This window comes from Rhincodon typus, chromosome 4 (genome assembly GCF_021869965.1).
Source record: "Rhincodon typus isolate 14 chromosome 4, sRhiTyp1.1, whole genome shotgun sequence".
Lineage (NCBI taxonomy): Eukaryota > Metazoa > Chordata > Chondrichthyes > Orectolobiformes > Rhincodontidae > Rhincodon > Rhincodon typus.
In genome coordinates, this window is record NC_063335.1 from 105,459,359 (window position 1) to 105,476,700 (window position 17,342).

At 42.4% G+C, this 17,342-nt stretch overlaps 1 protein-coding gene across 4 annotated transcripts in view; it reads left to right on the top strand.

The window, feature by feature from the left end:
* The window catches only part of LOC109922972 (rho GTPase-activating protein 28-like), a 171,223-nt gene that overhangs the window by 27,681 nt on the left and 126,200 nt on the right, over window positions 1-17,342 (top strand). The window contains exon 1 of one of the 4 annotated variants that reach the window (XM_048596360.1): window positions 12,958-13,044. The exons of the other annotated variants lie outside the window; for them this stretch is intronic. The gene's annotated coding sequence lies outside the window, so the exon portion shown is untranslated. Of the gene's footprint in view, window positions 1-12,957; window positions 13,045-17,342 lie in introns of those variants that run through there. 4 annotated transcript variants of the gene reach the window in all.

The window sequence follows — 17,342 nt, forward strand, 5'->3', positions numbered from 1 at the left end:
GATGCTGGTCTTCAGCCAATTTGATTCAGTCAATATAGCTGAAGGCATTTAATAAGGCAAAGACTATAGGCCCCAGCAAAAGTACTGAAAACTTGTGCTCCAGAATCTCCTGCACCCCTAACCAAGCAGTTTTGGTGTAGTTACAACACTGGCATTTACCCTACAGTGAGAAGATTTGCCTAGGTATGTCCTGTACACAGAGCAGGACAAATCCAACTCAGCCAATGACCACCCCATTATCTACTCTCGATCATCAGTAAAGTGATGGAAGGTGTCATTAACAGCGCTATCAAGCAGCACCTGCTCAACAACTACCTGCTCAGTGACGCCCAGTTTGGGTTCTGCCAGGGCCACTCCGCTCCTGATCTCATTACAGCCTTGGTTCAAACATGGATAAAAGAACTGCATTCCAGGGGGCAGAATGGGAGCAGACGTTGCACTGGTTTGAGTTATACCCAGCACAGAGGAAGATGGTTATGGTTGTTGAAGGATGTTCCAGGATATGTCACAGCTTTTAAGTTATTTCTTAGGCATAACCACCTTCAGGAGCTTTATTAATGACCTTCTCTCCAATGTTAAGGTTGGAAGTGGAGCTATTCATTGATTGTATAATGTTCAGCAATATTTGATTCCTCAGATACTAATGTTATCCATGTCCAGATGCAACAAGATCTGGACAATTATCCAGGGTTGGGCTGAGAAGTGACAAGTTAAATTTGTTCTGCCCAAGTGCCAGACAATGACCGGAGAGAATCTAACCATTCCCCTTTGACATTAAATGCTATTACCATCACTAACTCCCCACTATGAACAACAACAACAAACATAGAAGTTGCTGGAAATGTTGAGCAGGTCTGGCAGCATCTGTGAAGAAAAAGATCAAAGTTAACGTTTTGGGTCTGGTGACCCTTCCTCAGAACTATCAACTATTGGTCCCCACTATCAACAATGTGGGGTTACCATTGACCAGAACCACACTGGACTATTCACATAAAGACCGTGGCTACAAGAGCAGGTTACATGCTAGGAATACTGCAGTGAGTAACTCACCTTCTGACTCCCCAAAGCTTGTCCACCATCCAAAAGGCACAAGTCAGGAGTGTAATGGAATACTCCCCAATTGCAGCTCCAGTAACACTCATGAAACTTGACACTATCCTGGACAAAGCAGCCGGATTGTTTGATGCACAGTAACGGCAGTGTGATCCATCTACACGATGCATCAAGGCTTACTGGGCATCCACCAAACCCTTGGGCACTACTATTTGAGATTTGACTTAAAGTTGAATAACCGTGCATTCCATGACAGCTTGCTGCACACTTCATTACTTAATGTAAGGAAAGTGATGATTTCAAGCATCAGATCAATAAATCTTTACAGGACCATCACTCATCTTAACGACATCACATCAGTGTGACAAATTAGCTGCCCACAGGCAGCACTGAGTTTGAACAAGGGTTCATACAATAGGTGCAGAAGGGCTCTTGCTCGGATTGAGTTTACAATTTTGATCACTTACATTTCATGAGAAAAGCCCATAACTTTACTCACTAGTGGAATATACAGTGATAATTGACATAAAGGAAAATTCAACGCCATTTCTGAAAAATGCAGCAAAGTCTACATTTGTGCCAGGCATCAATTGCGATAGAAATCAGTTCCTTGATTGGAACATTTTTCTCAGGCATGTACCTTTTTTTGACTTTGTTGTAGGTAATCCTTCTGAAGGAGTCATACTAGACTCAAAACATTAATGTTATTTCTCTGGTAGCACAGATGCTACCAGCTCTATTGAGTTTCTGTAGCATTTTCTGTGTTTATTTCAGATTTCCAGCATGTGCAGTATTTTGCTTTTTATTCAGTATGTGGGCGTGGTCTGACTTGGATGGCTATGGTCACAGCTTGTGCTGTTCCTTATGTTCCTCACAGAAGCATACCAAAGAATTGGTCTCAGCCACCAACCTATCTGAGAGCAAGTTAAGAGGAGGCAATAGCCTGGTGGTATTATCGCTGGACTGTTAATCTAGAGACCCTGGTAATGTTCTGGGGACCTGGGTTCAAATCCTACCACAGCAGATGGTGGAATTTGAATTTAATAAAAATTTGGAATTAGAAGTCTAATGATGACCATGAATCCATTGCCGATTATTGGGAAAAAGACATCTGGTTCACTAATGTCGTTTAGGGAATGAACTGCCATCCTTACCTGGTCTGGTCTACATGTGACTTCAGACCCACAGCAATGTGGTTGACTTATATCTGCCCTCTGGGCAATTAGGGAAGGACAATAAATGCTGGCCTAGCCAACGACACCCTCATCCCCTGAATGAATAAAGTGAGAAAAAATGTTCCGGTCTATCCCTCCATTAAGGAGCCACCTCTCATCCTAAGGCTGACATTGACGCAAGGACCAATCTGTGAGCACCCCTTCACACACCTCCGGATGAAATTCTTTGACTGTGATATCTGTTTCTGATACAAACAACCTTGTGTATGAGATAGTAATCCTTCCGGTTCTTCTAGTTGGCTCCAAAACGTGGACTGTGCATAGGCCAGATGTTAAGGCCTTAGCAAAGTACTAGTAGGGGAGGGGATGGCTAATTGATATTGTTGCTGGACTGTTAGTCCAAAGACCCAGTAATGTTCTGGGAACCTGGGTTTTTAATCCTGCCGCAGCAGATGGTGGAATTTGAATTCAATAAAGTCTGGAGTTAAGAGTCTAATGATGATCATTAATCAATTGTCAGGAGAAACCCATCTGGTTCACTAATGTCCCTGAGGGAGTGAAACTGTTGTCCTTACCTCATCTGGCCTACATGTGACTTCAGATCCACAGCATTGTGGTTGATTCTTTACTGCCCTTTGGGCAATTAGGGATGGGTAATAAATGATGGCCTGGTCAGTGATGCCCTCATACCGTGAATGAATTTTTTAAAAATGCTGTTTGAGATGTATTCTCCACATCAGCTGGGCAGATAGGCATCAGCGTCATTGAAGGAGCCAATAGCACCTACATTAAGGCCATGATCATCCAAAACCAACGCCCCTGGGCCGGCCATGTGCTCAGGATGCCTGAGTCCTGACTACCAAAACCAATCGTTTTCACCCAGCTTCAAGAAGGCACTTCATTGATAGGAAGACAAAGGAAATTCTTCAAAGACTCCATGAAGGTTTCCTTCAAGAAATGCAATATAGAGGTCAAGGTGTGGGAGTTCCTTCACTCAGAAGAAACTGACTTGGAGGAACTTCCTGTGTGAAAGGACACAATTCTGTGAGAACATCTAAAAACAAGAGTAAGTACGGAAAACGAGCTGGAAAAAGAAATACTAATCGTCTCGAGGCCAAGGACGACTGCCACCTCCCAGAAACACCTGCCAAATATGAGGTCGGAGATGTGGCTCTAGGATCAGGCTCATCAGCCACACAATGACCCACAGAACTCATGACCAATGACATGATGTTCCTAGGCAGACAATCCTTTCTCTTATCAGGGAGGGCTGAAAACTATGATATATGGCCACATCTTCCCTAGCCAGATGACTCTGTTTACCTACAGGACTGTACTTCACAAGTATTTTATTAGCTTTGAAGTCCTGAGGAAGCAGTGGATGTGGGCACAATTAAAATATTAGGAAGACATTTGGATAAGTAAATGAATTGGAGAGGTTTGGAAGGATATGAGTCAGGAGCAGGCAGGTAGGACTAGTTTGGTTTGGGATTATGTTCGGGATGGACTGATTGGACCAAAAGGTCTGTTTCCATGCTGTGTGACTCTATGACTCTAATGATGTAACCACTGGTGATTGGTGTAAATGTTCTTTGTTAAGGAATGAAATCTGCTGACCTTACCTAGTCTGATCTCGAGGCCCACAGCAATGTGGTTGACTCTTAAATCCCCTTTGGGCAATTCAAGATTGGCAATGAATCCTAGCCCAGCCAGCAATGCCTGCATCCTATGAATGAAAAGAAAGCACTATGAAATGTCCTGAGTATGTGAGAAGTATCATATAAATGCAAGATCTGATATCTTCTTTGAGATCATTTTAAATGGGTTTCCTCAATGCAGTGCTAATGGGGAACCAACATGAAAATCTCAGTACAGTACTGTTCAGCAAAATAGAAATGGGTGGTAAGTCTCTCGAACCTGCTGAGAATTTGATGGTGTACAATTAAGTTTGCAGTTAGACCAAAGACTCTGATCTGTTACCTATTGTACAGATTTATTTGGTTTGCTTTATAAGGCAATGTGACTCCTTTCACTTCATTCAGATGATGTAACTCCCACATGGCCTTCATGACATGAGATTCATTTTCAATTTCTCTTTGTGGTTTTTGGAAGGAAGCAGGGCTTTCGTTTTAACTTCAGCTGTTTTGAAGACTATGTGAAATAAAAACTAACATTTTAATGATGATTTTAGTTTCTCATTGGGGATGCCAAGGCATCACACGTTGGGAAATTCTGACTCTACGGAGAAACTTTATCTATTGGAAATTTGAATGAATTCCCCACATGGTTCCCTCAGTAGCACCATACATTTTAATGTGATTTTGACACGCAAACCAAATGTATGTAAATCTGTTTGTATCTCCTGTTTAGTTCATGAATGGATAGTTCCTTTTTGTGATGCACAAAATACTAAAGGTTTGTATCTAGAAGCAGCAGAGTCCATTATGACTCCTTTTATCTGAGCTTAATATAGATGACGTGGCCAACTGCATTTTAAGAAGCCTTTTACCAAACATGACAAATGTGCAACAGCGACAAGTCCCTTTGTGAAAGACAAAATCGGATCTTGTATTTTAAGTAGGTTCTATTTTCATCAGAACTGTGAGAAGCTTGTGCAGACCTGCATGGTGGAACTGGGGAGGGGTGCTGAATGTAAAGGTTGAATGATTCTTGTGTGTGACAGAATTCTTAACCCTTGCCCCCCATGGTCATGGCTGCCTCCTGACTCGTGTGAATGTCCACCCTGGGTTTGGAGCAAAACTGCACCCATAATGGAGACTGAGAAGAGGGGAGGAAGGGGAAAAGTTTTGGGACTAGATTGGGTGGTGTTTGAGGAGGGGAAGGGAATGTATATCCATGTGGAGGCAGGAAGAGAGTGTGCCCAGGAAAAGAGGAGCTATCCTGACTCTCGCGACCAATATCTTCTACCTCCATTTTCATTGCTGAGTCTCTCAAACCCTACGAAGCTTGTACACCATCAGTAAATGTTAACATAGTGGGAAGGCTGCCCTGATCGCACTGTGGATGCCCACTCTTAAATATGTTAAATTCCTGTCTCTCCACAGCAGCAACTTGTGCAGGTTGGGGTTGGAGTGTTTCTCAGACTCTGTGTCCCACCTGACTTGGAGGGGATAAAATAAAACAAAAACAGAAACTGTTGGACAAGCTCAGCAGGTCTGGTAGCATGTGCGGAGAGAAATCCGAGTTAATGTTCCGGGTCCTGGGACCCTTTTTCAGAACTGATGGTAGCTAGGAAAAGGGTAGTTTTTAGACAGAAGATGGGGTAGGGCTTGGGTGGTAAGGAGTAAACGATAGGTGGAGATAGAGCCCAAAGAGAGAGAAAAACAGTTGGACAGACAAAGGAGTGGGTAACGGTCAGTCTGGGGAAATGAGTAGTTGCTAACGGGGACTATTTGTAGCTGGTAGTGTGTGGTAGCAGCCCATGTGCCAAGGCCTGGTGTCTCAGGTGGGGGAAAGCATGGGGAAAGGTGCTCAAACTCTAAAATTGTTGAACTCAACATTAAGTCCAGAAGCCTGCAGGGTTCCCAAGCAGACAATGAAGTTGCTCTTCTTCCAGTTTGTGCTGAGCTTCGCTGAAGCACTGCAGCAGGCCAGGGATGTTGGCCAGGGAACAGGGTGGAGTGTTGAAGTGGCAGACAACAGGAAGCTCAGGGTCTTTTTTATGGACAGAATGTACATGTTCTGCAAAGCAGTCACCCAGTCTATGCTTCGTTTGCCCGATGTAGAGGAGACCACACTGTGAGCAGTGAATGTAGTAGACTAGAATAAGTGAAGTGCAGGTAAAGTGCTGCTTCACCTGGAAGGTGTGTTTGGGATACTGAGGAGGTAGGAAGTAAATGGGCAGGTGTCACATTTACTGCAGTTGCCAGAGAAGGTGCCGTGGAGCTATGGGGACATTTTGGGAGTAAAGAAGGAGTGGACCAGGGTGTCCCAGAGACAACAGTCCCTAAGGAAGGCTGTCAAGGAAGCAAAGGGGACTGCTTTTCTCTCTCTTCAGGCTCTATCTCCACTTACCATTTACTCCCCCCACCCCACTTTCTGTTTAAAACCATTCTTATCCTAGCTACCATCGGTTCTGAAGAAGGGTCACTGGACCCAAGACATTAATTCTGATTTCTCTCCACACATGATGCCAGACCTGCTGAGATTTTCCAGCATCTGCAGTTCTTTCGGTTTTTTTGGGGGGGATAAAATGAAAGACATTTGATGTCACCTGCATGCAGTACAGTAAATACATTCTGTGATTATAGCACTTGGGCAACTGAGACTTCCCATCATCAATGGAGTCCCCAAGAATTGAATGATTTATGGGGCTTTCCTTGCACAGAAACGCATGCAAAGTATTGCAGTAATCTTTTGCTTTCACAATATTCATTTCCTAAACTTACTCTGACTGGGTTAAGCAGTTGTAGTGGTGCTGAAACTGTCTGTTCCTGTTGTTGCTACTTCTATGAAATTGACAGCAACTTTTGAAATTTGCGAATGTGCACATAAACGTGAAAATCAAGGAGCCGCAGTGAATGATTCCGTGATCCTCCACAAGTTAGTCCCACTGTAAAAACACTTAAAAAGTTCCACTTTCTTGAAAGAGGTAACTGGACTTTAATTTTAATAGAAACAGAAAATCGGAGCAGAGTAGACCACTCAGCCCTTTGAACCTGCTCCACCATTCAGTAAGATCATGGTTATCATCCAATTTGTTCTTGCTTGCTCCCCATACCTTTAGCCCTAAGAACTTTATCCAACTCCCTCTTGAAGGCATGCAATGTTTTGGCCTAACCACTATCTGTGGGAGAGAATTCCACAGACTCACCATAGTTAGTGAGAAACTAATTACTCTAGACACCCTGTCTTGCCCTGAAGGACTTATTTTATGTTTGTGGAATATCAAATGTCTCCATTAGGTTGTTTTCATTGGTGTTTTTTTTCAATCTTTTCTTTGGAGTTTGAGATCTTGGGCAGGGGTTTGGACAGCTGAGTTGGCTAGATGGATAGTTTGCAAACGAAGTGAAAGTGTGGGTTCAATTCCTGCATCGGCTGAGGTCACCATGAAAATCCCACCATCTCAAATGTGCCCCTCACCTGAAGTGCGGAGACTCTCGTGAAACTCCGCACTTATTGTGTGTCTCCCTCACTTTAATAAGAGAGTAGCGCCTGGGATTGTGGCAACTTCCACTTTTCATTTCACAATATCTCAGCATCAATAAACGTCCCAATCATTGTCTTGCAATTTCTAAGTTGCTTTTCAGAATCTGAAGGGCATCAAGTGCTCTGCAGCTTCTGCATCTCTTTCTGAGACTTCCTCAGTGTGATGAGTTGCATTAACGTGAAACCAGAGCATGTGAGTCCTTGCACTGATGGGTTTCTGGCTTCTCATTGTCTCCCTGGAGCTCTTCAGTTTGGGAAGTGGGAATTCGTCAATGCTGTGTGATTTAAAGTTTAAATATTTGTGTGAAAAGGAACTAGGCCCAGCTTCCCTTATTTAAAGAAAACAATCTGACGGTATATCCTCAAAACTATTATTAGCAGTAAGAAAGGGACTTCTTGTGTTGAACAACTTCCTGGTTAGTCTTAAAATTACGCATGTCAACGTCCCATATCTTTTCTTTACATGGGTTCCAGGAGCAACTTTCTGAAAAAAAGCTATTCACTTGACGATTAATTCTTCAATGAGAAAAGTAACCCAGATTTCCTAAGAACTGGGGTAACCATGTGAGTTGTTTTTGATTTTGATATTCTTTTAAATTATTGGAGTTATTGCTCGAAATCCTGATTGTCGGGGAACTGGACTTTGCTTCCTCATTGTGGTTCTGTATTGTTAACGCCCTGTTGGTGACAACATACACTGCTCTCACTGTTGAGCAGTGCCTGACAACTTAAACCACCTAACAAGATTTAAGGATTTAAGAATTGGCCTCCATCGTAATGCAATAAGATCCGAGCCGGTAGTGTAATGAAAACTAAACCTGGAGAGAGAGTAGGTTATATGTTACTGCTTCATTTTTCTCAATAACAAAGTGACCTGTAAATAATGTCTTGCATTCTTACATGCTTTTTGGTACCAAAATGAAGAGATGTCAGCAAACTATGATCTCTCATACCTGTATCTACTGTGTTTCTATTGGTGGTGGTGGTTGTGGTGGGGGGGTGGGTGTTGAAAGCCAGCATTTCTGAACTTGGGCTCAAAGGTCAATGTGGTAAATAAGTGAGATTATGAACAGTGTGCTGGAGATACTGAGCAGGTCTGTTAGCATCTGTGATGAGAGAAAGCATGTTGATGTTTGTGGTTTGATGATTCTATCGTTAAATTGTGGAGTTGAATTCAGGATAATGTTAACTTGTATTGCTTAGCTTGAAGAGGGTGGGAGCAAGTTGTTTCTTCCTAATCCAGTTTTTCTTTCCTGTTGATGATGATCCACTGATATTGGCAGTAAAGGACGATGCTGATTCACTCTCAACTTTGGATGAACCTGGTGAGAAACGCTAAAATAACTGGATAGGTATAGGTCAATACCAACAATTTACAAGGAAAAGATAGCTGCTGCATTGCTGTAAAAGTATAAATGGGCCACTAATGTCCTTCATGAGTGACAGCCTGCCTTCCCTAGCTGCCCACTTTACAAGTAATTCCAGTCTCCCACTACATGTTTGTTTTGCCATGTGTTCTCAGATGGCTTTCAGGAAGACAGCCCCACACCATAACTTGCTTCGCAACTTGTGACAGAAAATAAAAGCAGTTTGGTCCATGTACTGAGATTAAATGACAAAAAAAAAATTAGTTCCAAACGAATCTGTAGCAATTCCAAATGTATGTGCAGAAAATTATTTCTTTTCTGAATATTTGGTGATGACTTTTATTTCTCCTTTGGAATATCTCAATAACATGGCTGTCGGGCTTCTCTTTCATGGAGAACTGCACAGTCCTATCAGAAGACATCGCTGTATTTTGAAATAGTTGTTACAGCTTTTTAAAGCCAAGAACTGCAGATGCTGAGGATTTGAAGTGAAAACAGAAATAGCTGGAGAAACTAAGGACAGATAGTAGCTAGGAAAAGGTGGTGTATATATACTGAAAACAGGGGACTGGGGAAAGGAGTGAGCGGATAAGTGTGGATGGAGCCCAGAGAGAGGTAGAGAGAATGACAGTTAGGCAGACAAAGGGATAGATGATAATATGCCAGGGAGAATGAAACGCTGATAATGGGGACCATTAGTAGGTGAAAAAGGGCTGGCTGTGCTAAAAGTGGCCCATGGCTTCACATCCCATGGCTTCCCGGGGTGTGGAAGTGGGTAAGGACATAGAAGATGTTGTTCAAGTTCTAAAACTATTGAACTTGATGCTGAGTTCTGAAGGCTAGAGTCCCGAAGCGGAAAATGAGGTGGTGTTCTTCCAGCTTGTGCTGAGATTCCCTAGAGCATAGCAGTAGGACCAAGACCGAGATATTGGCCAGGGAACACGATGTGCCGAAGTGGCAGGCAACTAGCAGCTCAGGTCATTTTGTTTTTTCGTTCTGACTTATGGTCCCCACTATTAGCCTTTCTTTCTCCCAGTTCTGAAGAAGTGTCACTGGACCTGAAACGTTAACTTTCTCTTTCCACAGATGGTGCCAGACCTGGTGAGTTTCTCCGGCATTTTCTGTTACTGTTTCCAGCGTTTTCTTGGTTCATGTTTGCTTTTTCTCCCCCTCTGCTAAGTAGGCTCAGTGCCTAGCTTCCAGAACATCTGCAGTTGGCTTCCTCATGGATATCCCTTGCCAGATGTGGTTTTAGTTGCAGAGTGGACAAGCAACTAAAGGAAACCAGTTGAAGGAAGGCAAAATGCAGACTGTCTAATCACCTTGTAGATTCCCAAGACACAGGCTTCTGGAGCAGAGCCACTCTCAACCTGGATATAGAAAATCTGATCCCTTGACCAGGAAAACTGAGCAAGTCTTGCATTTAGATTGCACATTTTTAGTGTCATAAAAGTATAGTCCTTTACTCACTCACAGAATGAGGGCATCACTTATTGCCCAAAGGGCAGTTAAGAGTCAACCATGTTGCTGTGGGTCTGGAGTCACATGTAGGCCAGAACAGGTAAGGATGGCAGTTTCCTTCTGTAAAGGACATTAGTGAATCAGGTGGGCTTTTCCCCTGACAATCAACAATGGATTCATAGTCATTGTTAGAATCTTAATTCCAGATATTTATTGAATTCAAATTCCACCATCTGCTGGTGGCAGGATTTGAATCTTAGTCCCCAGAATCTTATCAGAGTCTGTGAATGAATAGTCCAGCGATAATACCACTAAGCTATCACCTCCCCAGGTGTTGGATCTAGGCTCTTCACAGGAACATTATCAATAAATATAAGATAAACAGATATTTACTCAGTAAGGGAATCAAGGATAATAAGGGAAAGGCAGGAAGTGGAGTTGAGAATTATTCGATTAGCTGCGATCTCCCTGAAATTGGAGCAGACTCGATGGGCCAAATGGCCTACCTCTGCTCCTATGTGTGGAGGTCTTTAAACTTCCCATCTCTAGGGAAAGTAGCCAGAGCTGCTTCAAACAATCCAAGTAAAGGAAATCCCTCTTCACTGGAACCAATCTTGTAAATATATTCTACACCCTGATCACTTATAAAGTTTAGTGCTCAGAATTGGACACAATTCTCCAGTGGAGACAAAAAAAACATTTTTTTTTAAAGTTAATTGTAGGTTCCCTGCTTTTATTTGCAGAGCCCAGTCTTCTGTATAACTTACTAACCACTTCCTCAACCTGCTCTGACACCTTCAATTAGTGTGCATCCATGTCCAGCTCCCTCTGCTTCTGTACCTGATTTAGATATGTCTAGAGTCAACTAAATATTTGACACATAAGAGTAAAAATGGCAAGGGTAATGAAACTAATAGGATTAATCTTGTAGAGCTGATTCAAGACATAGGCTGCATAGCCCCCCTTCTGCGATATAAATCAGTGATTATATATTTTTACATTGGAATCCATTGTAAATGAATCCAAAGAATCTAGTCATTTCGTTTTCCAACAAGGTGTGACTATCCCCTTGGGACAGAAGTCAGCTGTTCTACATGGACAGGTGGCTTCCAATCAGAAGTTTAAATTTAATGTCAGTATATATTTTTAGGATTGACGTGTTATTGAAACTATATAGACAGATGGCTGTTGGGACAAGTTTCACTTGATGGTACATTGGTGAAACTATTTTAACGATGTTCAGATATAAATTGTGCGGTCAATGTGTTTGGACTTGTCATTAGTAGACATGTTAAAGCCATGTGCGATTTTGGCTGTTAAAAGCACATTGAGACTAGCTTCAGACAGGAGCATGACTTTCCAGACTCCATTTTAACTCCTGCCTCATTTCAGGTGGAAGTGTAGTGGTGTGAATTAGAAAGTCATAAACCACTCCGGTATGGCATAGTGGCCCAGTGGTTAGCACTGCTGCCTCACAGCGCTAGGGACCAGGTTTGATTCTAGCCTTGGGTGACTGTGCAAACTCCACACATTCTCCCCACGTCTGCATGGGTTTCCTCTGGGTGCTCTGGTTTCCTCCCATAGTCCAAAGATGTGCAGGCTAGGTAGCTTAACCATGGGAGATGCAGGGTTACAGGGATAGGGTAGGGGTGGGGTTGTGGGTCTGGGTGGGATGCTCTTCGGAGGATTGGTGTGGATTCACTGGGCCGAATGGCCTGCTTCCACATTGTAGGGATTCTATGATTCTGTGAAATGAAGCCTTGGTATAGTTGAAAGTCTTTGTTTCAGTCCTATTGGTGATTTCTGGAACATTTCAGCTGGGAGGTCAGCGGGAAATCAAGGAAAATGCGTGACCCAGAGGCTGCTCACTGATGCTCGTAATTGACCGTATCAGTTGTGGTGGTTGTCCTGCAGGGGGTGTACAGCTCAATCAGCAAAATGGTTTAATGAGTCAAGGATCTCCTTAGTAAAAATAGCTTTGATCACAGGTGACCGAGCATCAGATCGGGAGAGATTTGCCCTGAGCGTTTTACAGCATTCAGTGCGTACAAAGCCTAAAGGATTGGTGAAAATTTTAAAGAAATAAAAGCTCTTTTAAGAATGAAAAAAATGCATGGAAATAAGTAAATCACATTGGTGTGCAATGTTATGCCCTTTGCAAAAAGGATGCGTGACCTTGTATCTCTTCTTCAAGCAAAAACATGCCAAAACACTTTTTGCGAAGTTCTTGTTATTGCTTCAGTTTCCACTGCACGTTTATCGATTTGCAAATGATGAACATCCCAGAAGATGCCAAGTACAAAGTGGCATCATTATTTGTACAGTCTGAAGAAAATAGACTATCTCAAATGTTATGTGAGGTACAAATCATACAGGAATTCTAGGACTAACATGAACTGGGCGTAAAAATGGCTTTTCAACTGAAATGGAACAGTGTAATAATTTTTAATCTTGTTTGCTACAGAGCGCAGTCCTCCGATATTTAAAGTGAAGAAGCTGCGCTCGGCCAAACAGCTATTTCGACGAATTGATTTGTTGCAAAAACGGAAAAGATAAATAGCTGCATGCTATTTGCAAAAGTGATCTAAAGAATTTGTCCTCCAACTATCAGTTCTTTAAATAGTAGCTGTGTCATGTGCGATTTAATTCCCAAGACAGGAAACTTAATATCTCTTTGTTTTGCTGGCTCAGAGAAATGTCATGAAGCAAGGCAGTCTTGTTCCATTGTGACACTACAGACATATAAGTGTAGGATTAGTATCCCTGAGCGTTTTGCAAAGCAGATGCATACAGCATGCTGTTAAAGTTCTGTGGACCAAGTAAGTGTTTTTTAAGGAAATTGTTAAAACTTCAATTAACCCAGATTCAGTTTTTTTCTTATTTGATTTTCACAAATGATTGATTTTCGTTGAGGTAAGAATGTAACATGTATTCTTGTCTAAAGATCTACTGTGAAAATACAAAGGCTCATTGTTAACTGGCATTTAGAGGAGGTGGAATTGCCTCTGTTTGTGATGAAACTTTCACGCAGTGACAGCAACTTCAAAGCTGTAAAAGAGTTATCGCTATGGCCCTTATTTGATTTCACTTGGATTCCAATTCTCAAAACTGGGCATTAACCGGACAGCTTCTGGTAAAGGTTAGTATAATTCTGGCCCACCAAAATTACTTCAGTAAGGTTTGACTCCAACTGGGACTGTACAAGCTGTAAAAGCCATGCACTTTTTAAAAATTCACTCTCGGGATATGGGCATCGCTGGCTGGACCAGCATTTATCACCTGTCCCTAATTGCTCTCGAGAAAGTAGGGAACTGCTATCCCGAACTGTTACAGAGCATGTGGTATGGATACCTCACGCTGCTGTTAGGGAGGGAGTTCCAAGATTTTGACCCAGCAACAATAAAGGCATGGTGATATATTTCCAAGTCAGGAATGCTGAGGTGGCTTGGAGGCTGACGGTGTCCCCATGTATCTGCTGCTTCTCATATACCAGGTGATAGAGGTCATGAGTTAGTGCGGTGTTGTCTAATGAGCTTTGATGAGTTGCTTCAATGCGTCCTGTGGAGGGTCTGTTGCTATTTATCATCCGTGATGGAGGGACTGATTGTTTATGGATGTGATGGCAGTAAAGCGGGCTGCTTTGCCCAAATGGTATTGAGCTTCTTGAGTGTTGTTGGAGCTGCAGTCATCTCGGCAAATGGGGAATATTCCATCACACGACCGACTTGTGGATGGTAGAGAGGCTTTGGGCAGTCAGGAGGTGAATTACCTGCCTCAGAATTTCCATCCTGAATATTCAGCCATTTACATATTTGAATGTTACTGAGAATCTTTGCGTTCTGTTTTGTCTCTGCAGTAATGTTTTTTTCTCGTCTTTGTTTTGCCCCTCTGATCTTTTGGTTATTTTATATTTATGATCAGAGTTTGATCTGAATAAGCCCTTGATTATTTCAGCATCCGTCAAGGTCGTTTCTCCTCACTTTATTCCAAATGAGTGTTGATCCATTTAGAGTTGTTTAGTCTGAACCTATTGTAGTTAAGTACGCACTAGTCCTGCATGGGCAGCATTAACTTCTCGGAGGCTTTTGTCTGTAATGTTCAACATATAAACATTTCCCTCCAGTTAAGATTTTAACCCAAGCAGGGGTGTGGGGTTGGGCTGAAGACCTGTTCAGATTTCAGGCCTTGGGCATCTTTAAATGACTCTGGCCCTATTTTCTGTTCAGAGGATCTAGAGTAGCTGCTAGCTTCCTGAGAAAAGGAAAAAGGAAAAAGGACTTCCATTTATATGGTGTTTTTCACAGTCATTGGACGTTGCAAATTGCTTTTCAGCCAACGAAATATTTTCAAAGTATTATCACTGTAATATAGAAATGTGCAAGTAATAGACAAACCCTATGAACAACAATGTGATAATATCCAGATGATCAGTGTTGATCAAGGGATAAATATTGGAACACTTACTCAAGGAAGTGAAATACTGATTTTTAAAAAAAAGAAAAACAACATTTATTACTACACATGCTTTAAGCAGGTAAGATCATTAATTCCACCCACCAGCTCTCAAATGACATCGAAGCAGTGACCCCAGCATGGGCTGTTGAGATGAAGTAAAAGTAAAGCACTACTGCCTTGTGGCAAAACATGATTGTAGCACAGTTGGGGAGACACCCCTCCGCTTCTTCGGAATAATGTCACAAGATCTTTCTGATTCGGCCAAGCCCCAGTTTGATGTCTAACCTGAAAGATGGCACCTGTGACAGTGCAGCACACCCTCCCTCCGAACTAGAGATTTTAACCTTGAGTTCAGCGCTCAATGAGCCCTGAAGCGGCACTTGAAATTTGTGATTTGGAGGTGTGAATTCTACCAGCTGAGTGAGGCCCATGTGTAAGATTTTGGGAGGCTTTCACCAGAAGGACGAGGGCCTGCTGGCGTTGGGGTGGAGGCAGGGAGCCCTGGCAGAGGAGCTGGACCTGCCTGCAAAGGATTGTCTTGAAAACATACACAGAAGGTCCGTTCGCCTTTTTCCACCAACTATGGGACCATGCCAGCTGGTAGGGAAATTAGACTTTGGTCAAAATGCAATTCGGGTTCCCTTGATGTAATGCAGTTGCAGAAATTCATGAAGCTGTCAACTACTCTAAGCAAACATCTTATCTATTGTTGAACCTCGTCAGGTTGTGATAGAGACTTTGGAGCAGGGCCAACACCAGTTTCCCTCAATAACCTTCCCTTCCTTGCTGGGGATTTCAATAGTGACTTTTTTTTTCCTTTGACTGTGTGTGTGTGCATGCGCAATATGCAGAGATGATCTTGGGCAACTCTGTTTTGATAAGTGGGCAGTTGGCTTGTCCAAACCACATGGGCTAGCTTTCACCATTTTTCAGTGAGACTGTGGAGACTCTGTCATGTGAGCATTGGCTGGAGTAAGATTAAAATCTATTTATTCCGAGCAGGGATTTCATATCTGGCACATTTGATGAGAAAGTGATACTCACAATCATGTTTTGCCATGCTTTACTTTTACTTCATCTCAACAGCCCATGCTGGGGTCACTGCTTCGATGTCGTTTGAGAGCTGGTGGGTGGAATTAATGATCTTACCTGCTTAAAGCATGTGTAGTAATAAATGTTGTTTTTCCTTTTTTTTTAACATCAGTATTTCACTTCCTTGAGTAAGTGTTCCAGTACTTTTCCATTGTAGGTTACCATTGTGAATTGATGTGGAATTAAGATGCAGGTTTAAAACTGACTTCTGGTCACGTGGCCTATATTGAGATGTATCTATTCAAGGACTTCCACTATTCTTGACTTTTGTAGTGTGCATCCCTGCTACTCTTCAAAAGTTGACTTCGAAATATACTCGGGTGTACATTTTTTTGAATTTGCATATCCATTAGAGATTTTTATATGTAGGTGTTCTAAACATTGTTTGTTCTTGATCTCTGGGGAGTCATTTGGGTTGATCAGCCCACCCTGTGATGCCTTTTGGATCATTCAGGTTCCCTGTATATGGTCTCAACAGCAGCATCAGGAGTGGGTGAAAAGGGCTGGGATTGGGCGGGGGGGGTGCTAAAGAGGAAACATGATGAGTTTCAGATTGACGGACAGGGCCCAAAAAGGTGACCATTCCTTCCCCCTTCTCCTTCCTCTCACCCGCCTAACTTGCCCGGCCACTGCCCAGGTTTTACTGGTGGGCTGGATACTTGGTACCAGTTCACCCTTGTCATGGGTAAAATTCCCATGGCAGCAGGCTATGGGTCTGAAATGATCATTAATTGGCCACCAAAAGGCTTCACTTGGCCCATGGGTGAGCAAACCTCCTGATGCCTCCCCTTCTACAGGTAAAGGTGTATTAGAGTGGCGCTGTATAGACGGGTGACCAATTTTGCATCAATTCCCACCCCACTGCCTCCACACTCCCTGCTATTCTGCCTTCAAAGGGGTCATAAATTAACAGCCCTCATTTCCCATGCACAGCTCCTAATGGTTGTTGTAAGCCTGAGTAATACACACAGATCTTTTTTTTGTTTGCTATTTATCAAAGAGGCAGATTCCCAGTGCAGAATATACTTCACAACTTCCATTTTTGGAAAAATTGGTACACCATTTGGTGATCAAAACATTTCATATCTGAATTTCTCACCTAATGCCTTTAGCACAAAGGAGTGCAATAAAAGGAGGGAAACAGCAATTATTACATGGAGTGTCAGAAGCTTGTAAAGGATTCTGTGTTTTTAAAAATGTGCTTTAGTTTCTACAGGGTCCACATTTTGTAGTTTTGCATGACTAAGAATCATTGCTGTGTAGCGTTTTCTGGTTATATTTACAATGGATGATTAACCAATTGAATTGTCGGCAGCTGTATGGAGTGAAACACCAGAATGAGTCATCTGAATGAAACGGAAACCATTGAATACTTTGGCTATCGTTTCAACTTATACATATTTACTAATGTTCCTGTGCAAATTTCATTAGAGGCATTTTGCAAAACGATATAACATTTATAGAATGAACTAAACAAAGGATAGTGATATTGAAGAGTTTTGCTATAATGGAGAAAGGGAGTAAGATTCCAAACCACAGGAATGATGTTCAAGTGACTTGTTTTCGTCTG